The sequence below is a fragment of the Ochlerotatus camptorhynchus genome, unplaced genomic scaffold, assembly GCF_037179485.1.
Source record: "Ochlerotatus camptorhynchus isolate MF236.1 unplaced genomic scaffold, CSIRO-AGI_Acam_v1.1 ptg000036l, whole genome shotgun sequence".
Taxonomy (NCBI): Eukaryota; Metazoa; Arthropoda; class Insecta; order Diptera; family Culicidae; genus Ochlerotatus; species Ochlerotatus camptorhynchus.
Window position 1 is genome coordinate 2,552,918 of NW_027040527.1, and position 24,328 is coordinate 2,577,245.

The 24,328-nt window shown below is 41.4% G+C and overlaps 1 non-coding gene across 1 annotated transcript; it reads right to left on the reverse strand.

The window, feature by feature from the left end:
* Window positions 1–22,345: 22,345 nt before the first annotated feature.
* On the reverse strand, window positions 22,346–22,425 carry TRNAL-UAG (transfer RNA leucine (anticodon UAG)). The gene has a single exon. It is a non-coding gene; the product is annotated as a tRNA-Leu (tRNA).
* Between the last annotated feature and the right edge of the window lie 1,903 nt (window positions 22,426–24,328).

Sequence of the window (24,328 nt, forward strand, 5' to 3'; positions counted from 1 at the left end):
TCATTTATAAATGTTGGGTGGTTGTTTTACCCATAAATAGGGTATTTTTGGAATCTATATTGATATGAATATGGAATGAATGGATGGAAATGGAAATCTCTGGCCAACGCCATTTTAAAATCCAAGATGGTGGCTTGTGGTTCAAGAAAATGTGGGAAATACTGTCAAATACCCATCGGGATGACGTCTAGAAAATGACAATCGATATCCGACGCCATTTTGAAATCCAAGATTGCGGCTTCCCGTCTAAGAAAAAGTGGTAAATTTTATCACGGTATTTTTTTAGAATCAGGGTAACGTCTAGAAGCCAGAAATAGATATCCGACGTCATTTTGAAATCCAATATGGCGGCCCGATTTGAGGAAAAGTATCAAATACCTTAAAATATGGAACTTTTCAGATCGAGGATGATACGTAGATGTCGAAAATCCATGTTAAACGCCATATTGAAATCCAAGAAAGGGGACTTCTGGTTTTGGAAAAAGGGGAAAATGCTGTCAATTACCCATTAATTTGGATATTTTAGAAATCCCAGAAACAGATGTTGATGACATTTTAAAATCTAACCCGGTGGCTTTGGTTCAGAAGAAGTGCGAAATACTGTTAAATACCGATCAATGTGTGTATTTTGACGTATGACTACGTATGTGATTTCTATATGCGAATACACTTTGTGAAAACCAAAAATTGAACATGTAACGGAATTATGAAAGATTTTGAACGTTAAAAACTCAGCTGCCCCTGGATCAATAATTTTATCACCAATCGATCAGAACAGAAATATTTCCACGCATCAATGCTTATGACTGTTGATTTTTTTACAAGAAACTATTGAAAAAGTGGTAAATGTTAAGAATTGTGCAAAAGCTTTGAAATAACTAACAAATCCACCAATACGTACATACATATGCTGCTTCCCCAACACAGTCATCAGAGAATCGATTCTAGACAAACATGTCGAAGTGGCATTCGCCTCCGATCTTCGGGCGTAACATTTTGCACACTCATCGCCATATTCAGAACCCCTTGACGACCCAACTGTAGTAGATAGAGTTAGTGTTGACACATGCTGTTTAGTCGCACTAGTGCTTGCAACTGCAGCCTATTCCACTACGCTCTTCCGGAACCTCTTACTGGTAGGAATAGACAGCGTCCTTCGTCTGCAGTTGCAAGCACTAGTGCGACTGAACAGCATGTGTCAAACACTCGGAAACCTCGGTCCGGTCACGACAATGGCGCAATTGGTACGATAGTGTAAGTATAGTGGAATTATTAAAGAACTGACGAATTATTTTGAAAAAATTGCCATGACCTGATGGATGGTAGATAGAATTACCATGACCTGATGAATGGTAGATAGAATTATCATGACCTGATGGATGGTAGAAAGAATTACCATGACCTGATGGATGGTAGATAGAATGACCATGACCTGATGGATGGTAGATAGAATTACCATGACCTGATGGATGGTAGAAAGAATTACCATGACCTGATGGATGGTATAAAGAATTACCATGACCTGATGGATGGTAGGTAGAATTAACATGACCTGGTAATTCTGGGACGGATGGTAGATAACAATTTCCATTACCTGATGGATGGACTGAAGAAATTTAGAAATAGTTAGAATTGCCATGACCTGATGGATGAAATATCTCTGAGATGGTAGATGAAAGTCCCCCGAGAGGGTAGATAAAATTCCCCCAAATGGGTGGATATAATGCATCCCTTCCTCAATTAAGGAGAGTAGAAGAGGAGAAGAATGTTGTAGATAGAGTTAGTGTTGAATAAATAATGAGTAGAATCAAGTGAGCGTGAAGCGTGATAGTTTGCATGTAAACAGAATCTCATTGGTTAGAGAATTTTGATAGGTTAGCAGGTATAAATATGAAGTACCTAAGCTCGTTGAGGTCATGAATTCTCTCTAGTTTCGTTCGTTCGTTCGCAAGTCAAATTAGCTCCGCGTTGTGTAGTGACGCTCTCGCTGACCCAGCCATGGGTAAGAAATCGCGCGGTAACGCGAGTGCCGGTTTACCGGGAAAACAGACTCTCCCAGAAGACGGCGCGACCACCGAGCCAGCCCAGAAGAAGCAGAAGAAAACCCCATTGCCCATCCCGACAGGCGTTGCGGACCCGCAGCCGGGGCCTCCCGGAACTAAACGACCCAGACCTGAAGACAGCAGCGCCACCGTATCAGCAGCAAAAAAGCTCCGCCCTGCAGAACGGAGCCCAGCCGCAGTCGGACCCTGAGACGGTGCCGAAAAAAGTTAAGTTGCCACCCTTCTATGTGAAGGGCTTCCCTCCCGGGCTATGGGAGCAGCTGGATTTCTACATTAAGCAGGGCCTTCGCTGCACCATTCAACGGTGCACGGAAGGCTATAAACTGATGGTCCCGGCCGAAAAACACTTCAACGCAGTTCAGGCCCTCTTGGACAGAATGAAGCTGGAGTACTTCTCCCACGACATCGAGGCCACCAAGCCGCTGAAAGTGGTGCTGCGCGGGCTCCACGACATGGACACCACCACCTTAATGGACGAGATTAAGGCGAACGGCCTCAAGCTGGTCGAAGTCCACAAGATGACCCGCAGCAAGGCCATCAAGTATCGTGACCAGCTCTACCTGGTCCATCTGGAGAAGAACTCCACAACCGTGAAGGATCTCCAGACGACACGCACACTGTTCCACATCGTAGTGAAGTGGGAGCGGTATAAACCCACCCACCGTGGCGTCACTCAGTGCTCGAACTGCCTATTGTTCGGGCACGGCACCAGGAATTGCCGCATGGCCAGCCGCTGCATCAAATGCGGCAAAAACCACAAGATCGACAACTGCGACAGCATCGAGGAAGCCACTCCCACATGCGCCAACTGCGGTGCCGCCCACAAGGCCACGAGTAAGGCCTGTCCGAAGCGGGCCGAATACGCCGAGATCCGGAAGAAGGCCTCGTCCAACAGCCAGCCCGGTCGCAAGAAGGTTCCAGAAAACAACGCGCAGAACTTTCCTCCGTTATCACCGGTCCAATCACGGCCAATTCCAGTGTTGCCGCCGCTCCCGCTCAACCAACAGTTGGCTGCCGCTGCAGTACCCGGTCAAGCCTCCGGGCCATCTACGGATCACCCTGCTCCGGGCTTGGCCGGTACAACCGGTGAAGCTACAGACGATTCTCCGCTGTCAACGGATGAGATCGTCACACTGTTGGCCCAGGCCATCATCATCAAGCGCACCTGCGCAACAAGAACACAACAGCTCCAAGCTATCATCTCCTTCGTCGCTAATTATGGACCGTGAACCCATAAAGATCGCCAACTGGAACGCTCGCTCCGTAGGGGCGAAAAACATTGAGCTTGCAGACTTCCTCCGCAAGCACGACATCGACGTGGGCCTTCTCACCGAGACCCACCTCAAGACCGGTGACAGCTTCTGGCTGCCCGACCACAGCATTGTCCGGCTTGATCGCACCAGCTCCAGGGGGGGCGGTGTCGCGGTCATCATCAAGAAAGGCATCAAGTACTGCACCCTACCCCACTACCGCACTTCCATCATCGAGGCCGTCGGCGTTGAGGTGGAAACATCGACCGGAAACGTCCGGTTCATCGTTGTCTACTGCCCCCGGCAATGTACCGTTAGCAATGGTACAGCACAGCAGTTCAAGAACGACCTTGCCATCATAACCCACACCAATGCCCGCTTTGTAATCGGAGGAGACCTGAACGTCCGGCACGAGGCCTGGCGGAACTACCAGCAGAACCAGAACGGCCGCCTGCTATTCGACCATTCCCAGCATGGTCTCTATTCCGTCTGGTTTCCGGACGAACCAACCTTCACATCAACGACGGGCAACCCATCGACGCTGGACCTGTTCTTGGCAAACACCAGATTAGCCAAGCCGGTTGCCGTCAACGACCTGAGTTCGGACCACCAACCGGTGCTGACCGAGCTGGGCTACAACGTGGCCCCTGCACCGTGCCAGCGGAAGGACTACCATCGAGTCAACTGGGTCCAGTTTCGACGCGTGGTCGACCGCCACATCGACGACAACCCACCGCTCGACACAGTGGAGGACATCGACCGGGCCCTGGAGGGTCTCCATCAAGCCATATCCGTGGCTGACGAAGAGTGCGTTCGACGAGTTCCTGTGAGGGGTAAGTTTCAAGCAATTGATTCCCACACCAAACTCTTGATTCGGCTCAGAAATGTTCGTAGACGCCAGTTTCAGCGGACTGGGGATCTGCAGCGTAAATACGAAATGGTCAATCTGAATCGGCAGATCGCTTCCAGAATGGTCTCAATCCGGAACAAGAGTTTCGGGCGGCTCGTTCAGAACCTGGACGACCGTTCCAGACCATTCTGGAAGGTTGTCAAGGTGCTGAAGTCTCACCCCAAGCCCATTCCACCACTTAGAGTCAATGACGAACGGCTTATCACCAACGAAGAGAAGGCCAATGCAATTGGGGAGCACATTGCCCAGTCGCATTTGCTTGGCTCTACAATCCCAAGTCCACTCGAGAACCAGGTTGTGCAGTGCGTCCAGACGTTAGATGCCTCCCCTTGTGCCGTCCCTCCAGAAGAACGGATTACAGAGGAACAAATTTGCTCAGCGCTGAAACACAGTACGAACATGAAGGCTCCCGGGTTTGACGGAATATTCAACCTAGAGTTGAAAAATCTCAGCGCGAGGGTGCACTCGCTGCTGGCTGCCATCCTCAACAGATGCTTGGAGCTGCACTACTTTCCAAGCATCTGGAAGGTGGCAAAAATCATCCCGATCCGCAAACCTGGGAAAGACCCTTCACTACCGTCAAGCTACAGACCGATTAGCCTGCTCTCAGCGCTGAGCAAGCTGTTCGAAAAATTGATCCTCAGCCGACTAAACAAGTTTGTGGAGGAACATGACATTCTTCTTCCGGAACAGTTCGGGTTCCGCAAGGGGCATTCCACCAATCATCAGCTAGTGCGGGTGATGAATAACATCCGAAGTAACAAAGCTGTATCCAAGTCCACAGCCATGGCCTTGTTAGACGTCGAAAAGGCGTTTGACAATGTCTGGCACGACGGACTTATATACAAGCTTTGTAACTCCAACTTTCCACCATACCTTGTGAAAATCACCCGTAACTATCTCCAGCAAAGGTCGTTCAGGGTGTCGTTGAATAGTTCCCTTTCGGGACAATTTCCGATCCCAGCAGGTGTTCTGCAAGGTAGTCTGCTGGGACCTCTGCTTTACAGCATCTACACGTCGGACATCCCTCCTCTAGGAGACGGTTGCGTGTTCTTTCTGTTTGCAGATGACACCGCGATAGCCGTCAAGGGTAGGATGCCTCGTGAAATTACGAACAAGCTCCAACGATGCCTTGACACCTTTACTGATTATGCCACCACGTGGAAAATCAAAATCAACGCCTCGAAAACCCAAGCGATCATGTTCCTTCACAGACAATCATTAAAACTTAAACCGTCTCCCTCCTGTACCGTAATAATGGATGGTACAAGGGTCGAGTGGTCCACTGATGTTACTTATCTCGGGATGTTGTTCGATGAGAAGCTCCTGTTCCGCTCGCACATAGAGAAAACCCTAGTTAAGTGCTCCGCCTTGGTTAGGTGTTTGTATCCGCTCATTTGCCGCAGATCCCGCCTCTCAAGGCAAAACAAACTGGCTGTTTACAAACAGATCATAGCCCCCGCGATCTTCTATGCCGCCCCGGTGTGGGAATCGTGCGCTCAGACCCACAGGAACAAAATCCAGGTTGCACAGAATAGAGTGTTGAGGATGATCCTAGATCGTCCATTCGACACAAGAATAGCAGACCTCCATCAAGAGGCAGAAATTCCCAAAGTAGATTCCAAAATTGATGATATGACAACTAAATTTATTCAAAAATGCAATCTTTCTGAACATGCTTTAATAAGCAATTTGTACATAGTAGGTTAAGTGTATATAGTAGAGTAGGTTAGTTTTAAGCTGTCAATAGTAGTATTAAGTAGTTTCTCTTCAAATTCTAAAAACAAAACAAACCAATCCCACCAAGGTGGTCGACCGTGTACTAAGTCTAGGACTAATTCTGTAAAACAAATTTTGAATTTTGCCCATACTTAAAGATGAAGAAAGCAATTAAATCACTTAATAAAAATTTATATGGTAATCGTCCAAGTTAAACTAAAATAAAGATCATTTAAACTAAAAAAAAAACTAAAAACTCGTTGAGGTCATTCTTGTAACGAATTTTGGAGGAGACGGATCACCAGCAGAAACAGCAGCAACAGAAACAGCAGCAGTAGAAACAGCAGCAATAGAAGCAGCCGCACCCGTGAGAGCTGCATCGCTAATTCGTGTTGCCGTGGCCGAGGCTGGAAACCTCGGTCCGGTCACGATACCAACGACCACACAAAATGCTCTTCAGAGTTGTAATCTTGTAACCAAACTTGGAAGGAGTGGTGCAGTTGGTGATTTTGATCGATTCTCTTCATCAACTTTCTGTTTCGTTAATAACTCGAGGGCAAATACATTCATTGATACGTTTCTTGTTCTGGATCATAGAAGAGCATAGTAGAAATAGTGCGAATTAGGTTAGTGAAGCCATGGTCATCAAAAGAGGAAATCGATGAAGAGAATTTTATTGGATCGTATCGTTGGAAGGAGATTCTCAAATTCCCGTGGATTTCGTGTAAGTGTCTCTGCTTACGGGTCCGCACCTCCGTTTTCGGCCCTTCATACAGCGATATTGTGAATTCAGATCAGTAGCTCAAATTGATCTTACTATGAAGTGGAGCTGCATACAAGACAAGATCTTTGAAGGGATGGTGGCTACCTTACATACATACATTACTAGCTTCAAAATGTTGAAGATGACAACTATAACTCGCCGTTCGAGAGGAAGCCGTGCTCTTATCAATTCTAGTTTCTGCATTTCCAGGTATCAAATTGCCACTCTTATGGAGTCTTTTGTGGACAATTGCAAGCAATTGTGTACGAACAGAAGCAGAAGACCAGTCGAACTAGCCAGTGAAAGCGGAGAAACAGCAAACTATTCATGGACCGGAACAATCGGGTACTTGGTAACAAACTGTGTGTTACCTTCAGCGTTCCGCTCATTTCGGCTCACCTGCCACATCTGATCGGTTGAATCACTGATTGAAATTACTCAAACGGCCCTTTTCAGGGCCACCAATTTATCTTCAAGATAGCGGTTGATAGGACAGAACTACTCAGAGTTGGTTCAATGGACCGTGTAGCTCGATTTATCTCAAAATATGATCGATGGTTCAGAAATTCGAAGCAAGAAACCACCTGTTAATAATGACAATACTTACTGACATTGTCTGCAATTGTGACCGCAAAAGGACAAATGTTTTCTACGGCAAGAAAAGCAGCAGTGTAAGAGGATGCACCCAAGCTTCTAATACTGAAGCAACCGGGCCGACACTCTTCTGAGTGCCCATATCTCGTAGCGAAGTTGAGGTATTCTTCGCTGTGCCTTTCCAACCACCGAGTCAACCCGTGTCCAGCAGTAGCCAGCCCGAGACTCTTCCAAGTGCCCATTCGTCGTTGAGGTATCCTTCCCGTCGCAGCCACCTAGCCAACCCATGACCAACAACAGTCGCGCCGATACTCTTGCGAGTGCCCAATCATTGAGCTGAAGAATATGGGATTGCCCGATTTGCTGATCCAGCTGCCTACACGTCATCATCATCTTCCAAAGGCTTGAAGCCTGTACTACCATCGGCCCTTTTCAGGGCCACCAAGATTTTCTAAAAGAGTTAAATTTCTGAACATGTCCCAACTAAAATTCATATAAAGATTTTCTTTTCAGGGTAAACATAGCCATACTAAAGAGTGTAATCAGAGAGACTCCCGCTCAAATTCTTATTCCTACAGAAAACACAAGCTCCTGCTGCAGTTAACAAATAACATTTATTATATAAGACCACAGAGTCCTACGTCACCATTGAGTAGAACTCCATAAGGCTGCCCCTTATAGTTTTTGTTTTTAGATCGGGGTGATATCTAGAGGACAGCAATTGATGTCCAACGCCACCTTTAAATTCAAGATGGTGGCTTCTGATTTCAAAAGAAGTGACAAATTTCCTGTAAATGGCATCGAATATCGATTTTTAGCATCTACGTGTCGTCCCCGTTCCAAAAATTTCCAGGTATTTGACACCTTTTTCTGAAACCCGATGAACACCATCTTGGATTCCAAAATGGCGTCGAATGTCGATTTTCAGCATCTACGCGTCGTCTCCTTTCCGAAAATACCCATATCTTAGGGAATTCCAAGCTTTTTCTGAGCCCGATGGCCACCATCTTGGACTCCAGAATGGCCTCGTTAATTTAATTTTTGTTTAATATAAAATAACATTTTATTACTACATATAATCCGGATGCAATCCCTATCGGCAGCCGATATTGTGCGAATACTATCCGGATATTATAGTGACAAGTTGAATGAGCCCCGAATTGAAGTGAAAGTGGAAAAAACGAAGGGAGAAATTGATGAGGCAAGCTTTTGCTTCAAATGAAATGAAGTGATGCACTTGACGAACGAAACAAGCAATAGTCAAGTCATGTTTGACAAGGGGAATGTTCATCGTGACTCGATAATAAGAAACACAATGACTTACACGAAAATGATATTGCTCGAAATGAAAATCGAGAACCCTGGCTGCTACTGCACCTTTCAACCAATGAGTATGATTGATGGTATGTACTTTAAATAATTATGTTTGTACTACTTCATACGCGAAGTTAACGATTTACATAGTTGGAGACAGTGTTTGTTTTTCTCATTTACCCTCACACGCATTGACTGTCGCTTCTACTCAGTGTAGATGAATTGCGGTTGATTTGAAAATCTTTTTTGTCAACGTAAGAGTGAAATGAACAAATCAAGACCAACAATTTAAATGGCCTTAACTCCATTTTGTAATCAAACATTGTAAGGCAATTTTCTCGCAAACTGAAGTCCGCAAAGACAAACCAACATAATGAACAGGTAGGGGAAATTCTCCTCTACTTGATTGTGGCTTAGGTTTGCGAATGATGGTTTCGGGTCACGAGAAAATAACCTTACAAAGTTTGTTTACAAAATGGAGTTAAGGCCATTTCAATTGTTGGCCTTGAAATGAGTTCATTATCCATCGACGAATACGCATCAACGCTTGAGTTTCCAACCCATAATTGTCAAAATTGGAAACGATACTCAAAACAAAAAAAAAAAATAAACAAATTCATTTTGCCATAAATGATTATTTTGAATATTTTCGATTGCAGAGCCTAAAACCTCCATATTATCATCAATTCTGCAAAAGGCAATAATCGATCTGAGTGATGTGATGTGTTATGTGATCCACAACGGTATATTTGCGATAAACGAAAATAATCATTTCACATTTGCTACTCAAAATCATTCCCATCAAGATGATTATGAATATTGATATGACAACAGAACGGGCGATAATGAATACGCATCTTTGAATGAACAAAAACAATTGTTGACTTCTAAACTCAGCGGTTGCCTTGATCAAGAGTATGTTATCATGTCAAAATTCATATTCTTGCAGGTAGTTGGTTTATCCTTTAAGGTTGCCTTCATTTTCAGCTTATTTGAGTGTAGTAGAAATGATTTTTATCAGCACTGGTTGGAGATGCTTAACGTCAAATATCAAACTTAAAGTGGTCATTTTATACGATAGATGAGGAGAAGAAAGTATAGACATAGAGGTAACTCTAAGACCACTGGGTCCCGAAGAAATTCATTATTATTTTTGGCTCACTCAGTACCAGAACAACGGTCCCAAGCAGTCCCAAGCTATTTCACTCACCCCTGCATGTTCTGCATGAATCCACACACCCCTGATGTTATCTGTCAAACTTTCATAGCGAATCAAAACAAACATAGTGTAGTAATAGAATTTCAACTAGAATAGGGTACGTTAATCGTTTGCTTGGGACCAATAGGCTACTAAAGTGGTGAGCCAATTTAAAATCGTTAGTTTCGTATTGATTGTTGGTATAGAGTTGATAGAGATGATTCGCGGCTTCCTCAAAATTGTCCTTTGCTCGCTTTCTACTCACTATATACAATTTTCACATTGACGTACTCTAACGGAACTATCAACTCTATACTTTCATTAAGTTAAGACGTTAAGACGTTAAGCATCTCCAACTTTGCTTCTAAAACTGTTTCCGGGAATCGGCGAAAACGTAAATTTTGGGTAAATTTCCTGGGATATCCCAGGTAGGTAACACTAGTTTGGATTATCAAGACGAGGGTCTGGCAAACTCTAGTTGGTGAAAGATTTTTACATCTCAGATATTGATAACCAACAAAACAAATTGATTGCATTTGATTAATCTATGATTTTAGGAGTTAAATAAGTTAAGTTTTCTGGTCAGCTGATTCCATACAAGTTTAACCTCTATCCCGGTGTCAGTAAGTGGGTGAATTCAGTTAGGTGTACGTTCTATTTAATAAGTATTTTCATAAAACTTTGAGATAGGCTACCTGAAAAATCAGTGAGTAGCCAACTGCAGACGGTGTCTTGAGCCTTAGTTTCTAGCCAATTTACTGTATGGATTTGTTTTGATAAATTCCTATTTGAATTGTTGTTGGAATTTGGGTTTGGAACGAGCATTAGAGCCACGACGGTACTCCAATGAATGTAGTCTCGTATAATCATTGAACTTGACATATCTCAGCCCACAGTCACCATTCGCTCACCGTAATGGAGTAAACGAAGACATACACTATGATGTCACATCAGATAAGGCCAGCATATCAATCACCATTCCGTCTGGACTGTGTTTCTCTTGACACACACACCTCCACAACACCCACATCCCTCTCATATATCTTACTTATTCAACACGTTTCACTCCAAGCTCTCCCTGTCACACATCAGTGACGTCATAAGTTACGAGCGAACCTATGATGACGGAATTGTCCACGAGCATGGAGACCGGTCACCATGGGGTCGATATATGTATGGCACACAGCCACGCTATTTGTGACGTACAATGATGGACTAACTTATGGCATGTATCATTCCGTGACCATCGGATCGGATTATCGGTCCCCAGAGACCACCGTCAATTCATCTCGTTTAGCTACCAGGAAAGGATATACTTCCGTGTGTTGAGTTTTGTGACTGGAAATGTTCTACTTACTGGTAACAAAGAGCTTAATATTCTATTCCAAAGGCTTCATTCATCGATCTGAGAGCACCTTCAGTGGGCAGGGTTTTACTGGCAGGCACACATTGATTAATTATCAATATGGCAAAATATTTATGGTGGACCTGATAATTGCATATGCCAATTTACCTACATCCATTCCCCGTGCAGGGATCGCCATATCCTAACGGTTCAGCAAGGCATAGTTCCCAGCCACATTAGCAAATAAATACTACAGCAGAGTGACCGTCTTTCAGCTTAAAACAAATGACCGCAATGCCATTGGAGTGGAATCATGGCGATTCAAATTTAATGTGAATTTGATTAGAGCTCCAGTCAGTGCCGGGAAGTCAGGCAAACTCAAGTATTCCACCAGCAAAGCAGCGGAGATGACCGACGCGACGTAAGTTATGATCTCATATCTTTCAGCAACCACAACCTACCCAGCGTGTGCCGCGTGTGGCTTACAGTTACAGCAGGTACCCTATTAGAGAATGCTAAGGCTGACTGAAGATGCTATTAACGCTGTATATTTGCATTGAACCGGGAGGACGACGACGGCGAAGGAGGAATTTGCCATTAAGGGGTACACATTTGCCATTATGGGAATTTTTGTGCTCCGTTCTCCTACTTCAAGCGAAAGCGAATGCGTTACAATAGGACAAATCCGGGCTCGGCTGCATACGGCGCAAGGGATTTTTTTTTCCGCCTTGCCTTGCCAACTGTAGGTACTTACATACATACCTACCTGTCACCGACCCAGAAGCAGTGTCGGCCGCGCATCGATGACCTATTCCGTAGAGCCGCTGTAGAGCTAATCGCCTTCTGAACAAAAAACAAAACGCTTTGTTTATCCGACATAATAAATGATCTGATTTGTCATCGATCGCGTAATTCCGGACTGGTTGCGATCGCTCTATGTAGGTCTCCTCCGTCTGGTAAATGGTGCAGCCCTCGCTGCCTGCAGTCGAAAACAACCTTCCGTCGGCTGAGTAATGCATTATAGGGAATGCTGGGACCACGTCTAGAGTGACGAATGAAACGGTGTAAGCTGCCGCTAGGCTAATCGTAAGCCCTTTGTTTGGAACGATCTATCATCATCGGTTCGATGTCGCCAATATGAGTGATGGTCGTTTCATCGAGCTTGTTTGCTCCTTAAATACTACAGTTGTTCAAAAACAGTAGAAATGAATTTGATTCTCATATTATCAAAGAACTACCGAATTAGCCGATTGCTACGCAACTTGTAAAATAGGATTAGTTTTCTCCGGACGATTTATAAAGAGGGCGATTTTTCTAAGAATATCCCGACTAGAAAGTAATATCTAAATTGTAACATAATTATATTTGTTTAAATTCATTTAATCATCAAGGATCAAATGCGGAAACCCTACTGAGCAGAAATTCATTTTACTTTTTACAATGTTTCTTAACCCTCCGTTACTCGCGTTGTTGTATTTTGTACAACACACATGAGTTTTCCATTGCCATTTCGTAACTGAGTTACCAATCGATTTGAAACCAACGAGTATCCCTCAAAAAAACTTTTTTTTGATCTAAACCAGTTAAACTTTGATTCCAGTAAACACCTAAAAAATGCGGATAATAGGGAAAATGTAAATGAAAACCGCGTAAACTGTGGCCATTAGAGTGATGCAAAATTTGAAATTTTCGCTCCACAATACTTAAACGATTCCAAATCGGATCCTGACTAACCTCTCAAAATTTGAACCCATTTGGTGAGAAACTGAGATGGCACAAAGCATTTGTATAAGAATTACTATGGTAAAAGCAAGATTTTTGTTCATGTCTATCTAATAATTCACCATATCGGTCCGCTTCAAAAGCTTTCAACTTTACTTGTCGGAAATTTTCCCAGCTACAACTTTGCTGAAGACCACAATTCAAGGATCGAAAGTTATCAATGGTTCAATGCGCTGATGTCTTATGATCATGCTCAATCAACTGCTCAGCAGGCAACATTGGTGTTTCTGGGGCGTTGAATAGGACACAAAAATCATGGCTACTATGTCACACTGCAAAATACAGTGTTGCCTACAGAGCAGCTGCTTGATCATGTCATAAGTTTACCAATCTCTTAAATAATTAATAACTTTTTCCTGTCTCGTTTTACATAGAAACGGTCTTCAGCAAAGTCGTAGCTGAGAAATTTTTTATAAGAATGGTTATCGAACTGTTTCGCAGCTCAATATGGAAAAAAAGACCAGAAGGTAATGAACAAAAAGTTGAGATTGCCGATAGTAATTTACATTCAAACTTCAAATGGCTTGTGCGATGTCAAATAAGTTGTAACTTTGGGAAACTAATCAGGACCCGATTTGAAACCATTTAAGCACTGTGGAGCGAAAAAGTCAAATTTTGCATCAGTCTAGTGGCCATACTACGAGGGATTTGACTTCATTTATTACAACATGGAATATATCGAGATCCTGACCAGATAGAAAGTAACTGTGTCCGAAAAAGTTGTTCAGGAGCTCATAGCCTTGTCGCTGGGGGACAGTAGTTCAGAATATTCTCACTACGTAGCGCTAGTATACGTGTAAAATTTTCGCATGTGATATATCGAGATCCTGACCAGATAGAAAGTTACTGTCTTTCACAAAGTTTTTCAGGAGGTCAATGCCTATTGCTTGGTGTTCAATAGTTCAGAATTTGCTCACTACGCGACGCTAGTATACACGTGAAATTCTCATATAAAATATCTCGCGTTCTCAACCAGGTAGAAAGGTACTGTCTTCGGCATAGTTGTTCAGGAGGTCAAGGTTTTTTTGCAGGTGGAAAGTAGTTCAAAGTTTCTTCACTTTGCGGCGCTACTATACATGTGAAACTCTTGCATATAAAATATTTCTAGATCCTGACCAGATAAAAAGTAAATGTATTCGGCAAAAGTTTTCAGGAAGTCAAGATCTTTTTGTTGGGTGACAATAGTTTAGAATTTTCTCACTATGCGGAACTAGTATATACGTACCTTTCTCGCATATTCAATAGCTCGAGATCTTGATCAGCTAGAAAGTTGCTGTCTTCGACAAAGTTGTTAAGGATATAAACATCTTTTGGGTGGTAAACAGTAGTTGAGAATTTTCTCACCACGTGGCGTTAGTATACATGTACACTTCTCGCAAATGCTATATCTTGAGATCCTGATCAGATAGAAAGTTACTGTCTACGACAAAGTTGGTCAGGAGGTCAAGGTCTTTTGGCTGGTGGACATGCAAATGTGTTTTGTTCAAAGCTCTCTCATTTTACGTTCAATTTTTGATCTCCTTAGGTTATTTGAATAGTATGAATGGTGTAGCATAAGGGTTCTACTACTACTTTTAGTTTCAATTTTTTTTCCAAGTCAATTCTGAGAACATCATTCATGATTCTTCAGAGTAAATTTTGAAAAATAGTGTAGCTTTGGGTGAACCTTTGCTATACAAAATTTTAAAATGATATTGAGCAATTTTCCTCTTCGTATTTCCATTCAAAAACGTTTTTAGGGCGTGTCCTTAAACTTATGATCGGGGGTGTACGCTTTTATAAATTTCTCCATTCAACTGAGCAAAAGTGCCTCACTCTCTGAGTTAGTCTCGTTGTCCGTGCACATGTAAATACATGGATTTTCTTTTTGTTCTAGACCCCTCGATAAGACATTTTGAAATTAGCCTTAAATGAAAGGGAGACTCTAAATATTCATTTGGTGGAAGTTTCAGCAATAATGCGAGAATTGCAGAATTGTGTATACAAGTGCAATGATGTGAAAAAAAATGAATTTCTGTCCACCAGCCAAAAGGCATTGGCTCCCTGAACAACTTTGCCGAAGACGTTAACATTCTATTTGGTCAGGATCTGGTGATATTTTATAAGTGAAAATTTCACGTGTATACTAGCGCCGCTTAGGAAATTCTCAACTTTTGTACACCAAACAGAAGGCTTTGACCTCCTGTACAACTTTGTCCACGACAGTAGCTTTCTATCTGGTCATGATCTCAAGATATATCACATGCAAGAATTTCACATGTATTCTACCGCTTTGTAGTGAGAAAATTCTAAACAAATCTCCACCAGCAAAAAGGTTATGATCTCTAGAACAACTTTGCCGAAGACAGTAACTTTCTATCTGGTCAGGATCTCGAGATTTTCCAAGTTGTAACCAATTAAGTCTAATCCCACGTAGTACGGACACCGTTTTGGAATATCTGGAGCCTTGGAAGAAGTTGGAACGCATGCTTGGCATGCACAGTTGTACACACCAAGTGCTCATTTGGTGATAACTTTTCACTCAGATGTTGAAATTTATTTTTCTTTAAAGTAATTGATCGATTAGGCTCATAGTTTACTATAGATATGCAAAGATTAGGTAAAGCTTAACATTTGAATGAACACTAACCAATTTAACACTTAAATTTTGAGATGTGTAGTGAGCATTTCTCACCTCATTTTTACAACGCAAAAACAAATACAGTTTACTACTAGCATTAAAATCTACTTTTTTTTTACATATCTATAACAAGCTTACTCTCTATTCTATCTACTGCTTCAAAAAGAACTATATTCCGTCAACTGTGTGCAAAGTTATTAGCAAATGAGCAGTTCGTGACCAAAACTGTGTATGCCAAGCCGTATGCCGGAAAGTCCCTATCTACATCAAATGGTTTGAAACCCGGTGGCGGGGCTTTCGAGACATTACCGCTACTTCCAGGTTTCTTCAAGATGACTCGAGGTTCAATACGAGAGGCCTCCTGATTGTATTTTCCTGATTGTATGTTTTGTATGTGCTAGTTACAGAAGGGACCGCATTGGGATATTGTATGACAATGAATTATAATTTTATGATATAGTGAGGTACATAAGGTGCGACAAACGTTTAAAAACAACCTCGATGCGAATCTTTCCATTTCCAACCTTTCAACTCCTTAAATTTTAAATTGCTCTTATTTCGTCATTTTTTGATCGATTTTTACGAAACAACTTCAATTCAGTCAGAAATTGTATCCAAGGTTGCAAAAACTCATTTCAGCTAAAATAATGTTGTTCGGAATAATAAAACCAAAAGATGGTATGATGACATATTTTACTTGTAGTAACTCACAAGAAAACCTTAGCAAAATTTACAGGTTTTATGTTTCAAACGCATAATTTGTAACCTCACAAAGTATGCGTTTGAGTGAGTGAGTGAGTGAGTGTGTGAAAAATCGCTGATTGTGACTCTCATTAAGTGAAATAAACAGGTTTAATATGTCAAACAGATTCTTTACAACCTCTTCTTGTATCTTACCTTTTCAAAATATGATCGTAGCATCTAATTATTTCATAATTACAAAAAAAAAAAACTTTGTTTTAGCTGAAATGCATTTGATTTGTTAAAGGAGTTGCGTGTTTTTTTCCGCATAAGTCGTTCAATAGAAATAAGTTTGGAATCAGAATACTTTTAAGAAACCGTACTGACCCCAAGGAATTTCCAAAAAAATATTTTCAACTGCCCCTGAACCAATTTCAATAATTTTATCACCAATGGATCAAAAATATTTCTACGCATTTGTATAATTAAAGACTTTATCATTTTTTCTAAATGTCACGAATGTGCAATTGATGCTATGATAAAAAAAAATATCACCGATTGCCTGCGAAAAGCGATTTCCCTAACACAGATTTCAAAGTTGAATTCCATCCGGTCTCACCACCGGTGTTTATGCAATCACCACGTGGTTAGTGGTGGTGTTCTCCAGTACACAACGAAAGGCTCCCCGCAAGCAGCTAGCTATCAAGGGTTCCCTCAACCGCCGATCGGATTCAGTCAAGGATTGGGCGATCTTCAGAGTAAGATCGATCCCGACGGATCGATCTTATATTTGGCTCTAGAATCGATCCACTGAATAAATTTGTACCACCAAATCGATCTTTGATAGATCGATCTTATGGTTTTTATTTTAGTTGACTTTGCTTACGTTTAGAACTCGCACACTTGTGTAATCCCATTTACAAGTGCTTAGTTTGCAGTCCTTATTTTCGCTTTAGCTAAAAATGTTGGTTTTATATTGTTATCTACACTTTCGGACCATCAAAACTCTTGCATATATAACGCTTGTTTAAGTTGGTACCCCAAGATTTTTTTTCCTTTATATATTAATTTATGGCGGTAAGCTCCAACTCGGATTAACTTTTAATACCGTCCCTGTTTGGATGATCTGCAAAATGTTTACTGACTGACTCTGATGTCGACATCAAAGCAGCCGGACATTCTTGGTCGGAATTCAATTCGAGGATAATACTGGTTGGAACTTACCGCCATAAATGTTGTCGTGGCGGTAAGGGGCAATGAGCACAGGAGAGAGGTAGAGCTGCTGTATTCGTAAATATCGGAAACACTCGTTAAATTTACCACGCAGTCTGGGGTGATGTAAATACAATTACAAAATTAACCACTTTATATTTAATTTTTTTTTGAAGATCAAAAGAAGAGATTGTTTTTTCAATCTTTTCGTGGACAAAGAATCGATCCGAAAAATCGGAAATCGGGATGAAAAAGATCGATCTTCCAAAGATCGATCCAAGATCGCCCAATCCTAATTCAGTCCAATCACCGTGTGTGGTGGTGTCCGGTTGTCGGCATTAGCATCAGCAGTGCTTTCGGCGCGTCGCGTTGAACATTATTCTCTAGTACACAACGAAAGGCTGCCTGCAAGCAGTGAGCTGCAGCCCACATGTGCATCCATAGAATGAGGAAGAAGCCGCACCGCTATTGATCGGAACCAGTAGCTCTCCGTGAGTCGCTGCGGGCCAAGCGCGTCACCCTCATTCCAAACAACATTCAGCTCATCATATGTGTTTAACACCCTAATAGCTCAGCATTACTCAACCATCTCGACAAAACGGTCCTTTTCAGGACCGCCATAAATTTGTAAAAAAGTATTTTCTGGACATTTGTCATGGTCATCAATTGGATGTCAGCTCCCATATCAACAGAGAGCTGGAATTAGGGCGTAACAGCTTTTGTAAACAATGACTTCTTTCGATCATGTCTTGAAAACCATAGCTCACCCACGGAAAACAACATCATTATCAGGTAGGGTAAGACTACTACTACCCGACAGTAATGTTGGTTTGCGTGGGCGTGCCTTGAATTCTTAAAAATCATCGAGAGAAGTCATTGCTTACAAAAGCTGTTACGCCTAATTCCAGCTCTATCTAGATATGTTTAAATCTAACATACTATGTTCTTGAATGCAACTTTGGCAAGTGTTCTTATTTTGATGTAGAGATTATGGATTTTAATTAATACGTCAAACGATAGGAATTTTGTCTATGATTCTGATAAAATTAAGACTTTATATTTTTTTCAAAATATGCCTATTGAAAATTGCACGTATGTGTAACTGTTGCTATGAAAATAAAAATTATCACCTATTACCTGCAAAAACCGATTTCCCTAACACAGATTTTTTCCGAGAGATGTCACCGCAAACAACAGCAGTGACATCTGATGGAACATGAATGCAGAAGCTTGACAAAATGATTAATTCGCATAACCTTGGACTATACGTCTAAAGCGAACGTTACACAAGTCAACATATTCACGCTAATCGTATTCAGTTTAAATTTCTTCAATATTTGGGAGATTGGCAATACTAAGTTTAAATTTATGTCATCAACATTTTTGGCAATATATCTCCTATTTTTTTTATCAATATATTAATAAGTGTATCAGGTGCTTTGAATGTTGGTCTATACATCATCCTAATTCTAACAATCGCTATCAGAACTGGTACACAGGTTTGTAATTGCTCGTTACAGCTAAAATGCATATTTTTCGTAATTATGAAAGTATGAGATAGGGAAGAGCGCTACTTCGCCCATTTCCGTTCTATCGCGCAGAAATCATCAATAATATCAATGATTTCACCATGCCCAAAACAATAATACGTTTCTTCCGATCCGTTAGTTCATAAGCCACAACATGAAGCCTATTACAGCGCATTGTATGAATATTTACACTCATTGTTCTCAAAACAATAGAAGCGCTCCTACCGAATCCACTTTTTCTACCATCATCCGTAGGACGAAGAAAATCTAATGGCGTTTTAATGCGTTAGGACGGAATTGAAACTCGTAGGACGAATTTAGAATCAAGAAGCAGTGTTAGATTTTTAATAATATCTCCACATTGTTTGACTCTTTATCAAATCCAACGGTACGTATGGAAAGGTGAATAAATTTAGAAGTTATCTTTAATGAAAACAACCCATGTTTTATTCAAACCCTTCCAAAAAAAGAGAGGTAAAGTGCGGGATATGCTTAGTAGGACGGAAATTAGATCCAAAACCCTACTATAATGATAATTTTAATTTGTAAGAAGCAAGAAGCGGTGGAAAAAATTGTGTATGACATATAAAAATTGTCAATTTTGCTATCAGATCGCTTATAATCGCTGATGTCTCGCTCATCACGTTGCTCATCGTTACAGCTAATCGCTATTGTGACCCTCTGAAAGCTAAATTGACAGGTTTTATGTGTCATACACACACTTTACCTTCTCTTCTTGCATCTTGTAAATAACAATTATCATTAAAATATCAAATAACTTCATAAATCCGAAAAATAGCATTTTAGCTGCAAATGAGCATTTGCAAGCTTGCTGGTACATAACGAATTGGATTAAAACATTTCTCGAAAGAGAAAGTCGATAATGAGAATCGATCAATGCAGATAGGACTTTTTGACATATTTATCTTGTTGCTTATCTTATAAACCAGGGTAAGGCCCGGTCTATGGTGGACGCCCAACTCTTACAGTGTGGACGATGGATGGCTACCTAGCAACCAGTGATGCCAAATATACAGACTTATCTGTAATCATACGGATTTATCTCAATATTTTTATACAGATATCTTTATATACAGATTACAGATTTTTAGCAAATACACAGATTGTTTTATTATATTTATTAATTCCGCTAAATAATCATTTCTTCATTTTCAGTAGCTTCAATTCACTTGTGGAGCACCAAACCCGAATGACATTTTCACTATTCGTTTTTTTCTTCTTTGATTTGTTTTTCCGTCGATCTTGTTTTCCGTGCTGAGCATCAATGATACCGACGCCAGTGAGGCAGCTCCCACGCCTGGACCCTACCTATCGACCCATCACAATTTATGAACCGGGCACCAATGGCTTTACTTTCCGAATCGGCGTGATCAGCGATGTTTTGTCTCAGAACATCCCGGTGGCGCCGACTGGGATTGAACCCGGGCCTGCTGGGGTGAGAGGTTATCACGCTTACCACTACACCACCGCTACATAAATTATTATTGTATTACGTATCATCGATAATTTTTAAAGGACTTGATCTTCAGATGGTCGGATTTCTGATTTCTTGTTCGAATGGATATTAGTTTCCTTTTCTTACAGTTTAATTAACCTTGCCACATGGTGACAGTTACGATGGTTCATTCAATATTTGGTTTTGCCGAATCGGTGAACAAACCGTTTTAATAATCCACAAACTGATTGATTACAGTGTGTGACTCGAAGAGTTAGCTGAATATTTTGAAATTTGAATAGCGTCATATCTAAAAAAAAATAGAAATTTATGCAATTTGACTAAACTTCCATATATTCCATTCTTATATAACTAACCGTCAATTTGAATAGCTTTCGAATGTACTAAATTTCTTGTATTTCTTGCCATATACACTTTCGAAGTAGAGTATAAGAAAACTTAATAAATTTATTAGTTTTTGATTGTAAGTTAACTGATATGCTTCTTAGTCCGTAAACTAAAACCAATCAAAACATCCTTGTAAGTTACCACTAAGTATAGCAATAACATTTACAGCAAAGCCGAGAATTTAAGATAAATATGATTGTGAGTACAATGTGACCTTTTGGCATCCCATTAGATTTTATTCAATAAAAACAGTTCCTACTTTCATAAGATCTCATTCTGCGTCATCGGTTTCATTGTTCCGCGGATTGCTTAAACCAATTATTTAAATTTTCAAGTGGTTTGTTACGTACTAAAATTCCTGTAGGTTTGAACTTTGGTATACTTATTTGCAAGCCATACGCGCGTCATCAGGTATCAACCTGCAACAATTCAATATTTCTATAGCCCCATTCCTCTCCCGTTACCCACCGCTACAAGCATAAATAGAACGTGCATCCACCATAATTATTACATCATCATCATAACTCGACCGTACTGCAGTGCGCTATCACCCATTCACCTCCATTAACGAGCTATCGTACCTAAATACATGTGATACAGAATCAAGCGCACCCACGCACACACGTTCCTTTCACATTTCACATTTCACATCTTCCTACGTGCAATCCCCAGAGGAAGAGAAGCTCTCGTTTCCCACGATCAACATCATCTGGTTCCATTTCATCCTGCCAGTTGAGCTACACACACACACAAGTAATCGTTTCTGGTGCTTTCACTGCCGCTTTCCGTGAATTTCCCACTTACTCCTGAGCCTGGCCTCATCTTCTCGGTAAATCCACGTTCGGGAAAATCAATAATCAAACGAGACACCTCACATGTTTCTGATCTCCAATGACCACCGCCAACCGGTCGACTGTGGGGTCATCAATTACCTACTCTCCATTACGCAAATGAATGGAAACGTTACTGATTATCCGTTCATTGAGCATTTTCCGATACGTGCTTGTGATGGTTGTAGTGTGAAAAACGCGTGAAGTGTTTCCAAAGTGACACGTTTGACGTCATTTATGCGTTCGTCTCGTCGGCATGCCATTGATTTGATTGTTGCTTTCGATCAATTCCCTGTTCGTTTCATAATGTAGATGTGGAACAGTTGAACCGACATATACATCCATTGTTGGTTCCATTAATGCCAAGTAAACAAGATTGCGTTCCGTAATTTATTAAATCCATATCGACGGCCTAGCACTTGCTTCAGAACACACGGAGCACTGACTTCTTCGGTAAGCAAATTCGATAACAACTGACAAGTGAAACAGCTGCAGTGCTCATAAACCAGTCATTTTTACCTGTTGAATGCATAGTCATACGGCTGGGGTGCGGCTGCTAAGAACTATTTCATAGGGCATATTGGGATGGCAAAACGTAGAATGCAACAGGGGCCAAGTGACAAGACAAGGGCTCGATGCTTTTGCGAAATGCATGGTCACCAAAAAATCTCTGACAGCGGTGGGATTCGAACCCACGCCATTTCTGACTGGTGCCTAAAACCAGCGCCTTAGACCGCTCGGCCACGCTGCCTCGGTGATCGGAGGGCATCGGGAATCAAACCAGCAAAAAGTTATCATCACTGCATCACGCATTTTTCAACGCTGATAACGCCTAGCCTGCTGCCTACCACCTCGACTCGCTGTGAGCTCGCTAACCTACAGCCATTGAAAGCGTGAAGCAAATGAACAGCTAAAGCGAGATGAGTCAACGATGCGAGAATAGCGTAGAAACGGGAATAGTGAAGGAAGGTTGCTATCACTGTTCATCACAATCAGTTTCTTTCTTCGTTTAGGTTTTGTTTGTCAGAGCGTGAAATGGCGCTATACTAAAAATAACTCATTAGGCAATCTTGGAAACTTGATTTCAAATTAGAATAAACGATGCTAAACAAAAATAGAAACACAAATCGATAGAAATTAGAAGAAATTAAACGGTTACTGGTACATCATTCAAAGATTCAATGAAAAAGGAATGAAGAATAATGCATAAATAATTAAGAATAATTTATAAAGCAGTACACTGCGAGCCGCATTTGCATCATCACCGAGAACTTTCCCACAGAATCAGCCGACAAAAGCATCTGTTTGCCATGTCAAAGATGAATCAGATATCGACGACAAACAGAAGATACCGTTAGAGGCATTCGATCAATTTGTTTTATTCCACAAGACTAGAACACGAGACGTACAAAGTTGCAGGCAAATCTCCCGTCCCATCATGTTCGGCTGTTGTACATTACGGTTTACCGCATCTAGTTGCTGCACTACCCGCCATCGAGACGAGTTATCTAATTTGTCGCATGCTAATTAGCGCTCCATCAGAACCGGTTCCCCGCCCCCCTTCGTCACTGAGTCCTCTGGCAACTTGAATACCGAACCAGCCAAAAAAAAAACCCCCCATCAACTTCCTTTCTTTATTGCTTCGCTCTAAAAATACAAATCGAAATCTTCCCTTTTGTTGGTCGGTCCATAATCTGAACAAGTTAATAATTGTTATTAAATTACTGCCCCATCAAGGTCACAATTATGCGCTTATTAGTGGTTCGATAAATTGGTTGGTCGGTAGGCTTCGAAAAGCAGCTATACAAAATGAAAATCGTAAGTTTATTAACGACATTATCGGCCGTGCCGCTTGGAATGACTCGTGCCAGACCGAGAAAAACAAAATTTCTTCAGGCAGTGTGGTCAATGTCATTCGTAATTTGGATGCATGCAATTCGATCTTCTATGCCTTAGCCACTTAGGGTGCAGCAGACGAATCGGTTTGAGGTTTAGGAAAAAGTTTGCTTTTGCATGATCTGCCTAATCCAAATAACACTAATGGGTAATATTGAGCAATGTGTAAGTTTTGACAAGCAAATTTATATTTTCTTTCGGTTTCCCATACAGTTTCTCAAACGGACTTCAAAATTCAGTGGCAAATCCAGATTGTATTCAAATGCCATCATATTTGGAATAATTGATGATAATGATGATGGTCCCACCTCTTACCCCTACAAATGTTTAAGCTGGACGATTTATCTTTAAAATAATTATATGTAACATTTTTACTTGAAAAAAAAAGGCACTTCAGGATTCAGAACAAAGTTCTAAAGATGATTTTGAAGTTGCCTCCTGGTACAGTACTACCGAAGTACATAGAATTTCGAATGTTGAGACTTTAGAACACTAGAGGATGCTGCAGCGCAACGTAAAAAATAAACATGTAGAACTAGTTTTCACTGTCGATGGAGGATCCTGGAACTCCATCAAAAACAGTAAATTCATCCTTGATTTCAAGTTTGGAAATACCAGCATAAAGAAAAAGTCCCAAAAGAGAAATCTACACGATGGTAGTGAACCAGGGTGACCAGGGCAAAGGGATGATGGTGACTCTCAAAAGATCCACGTAGGCACTGGCGATGACAAAATGATCTTAGATCAAACTGACGAAA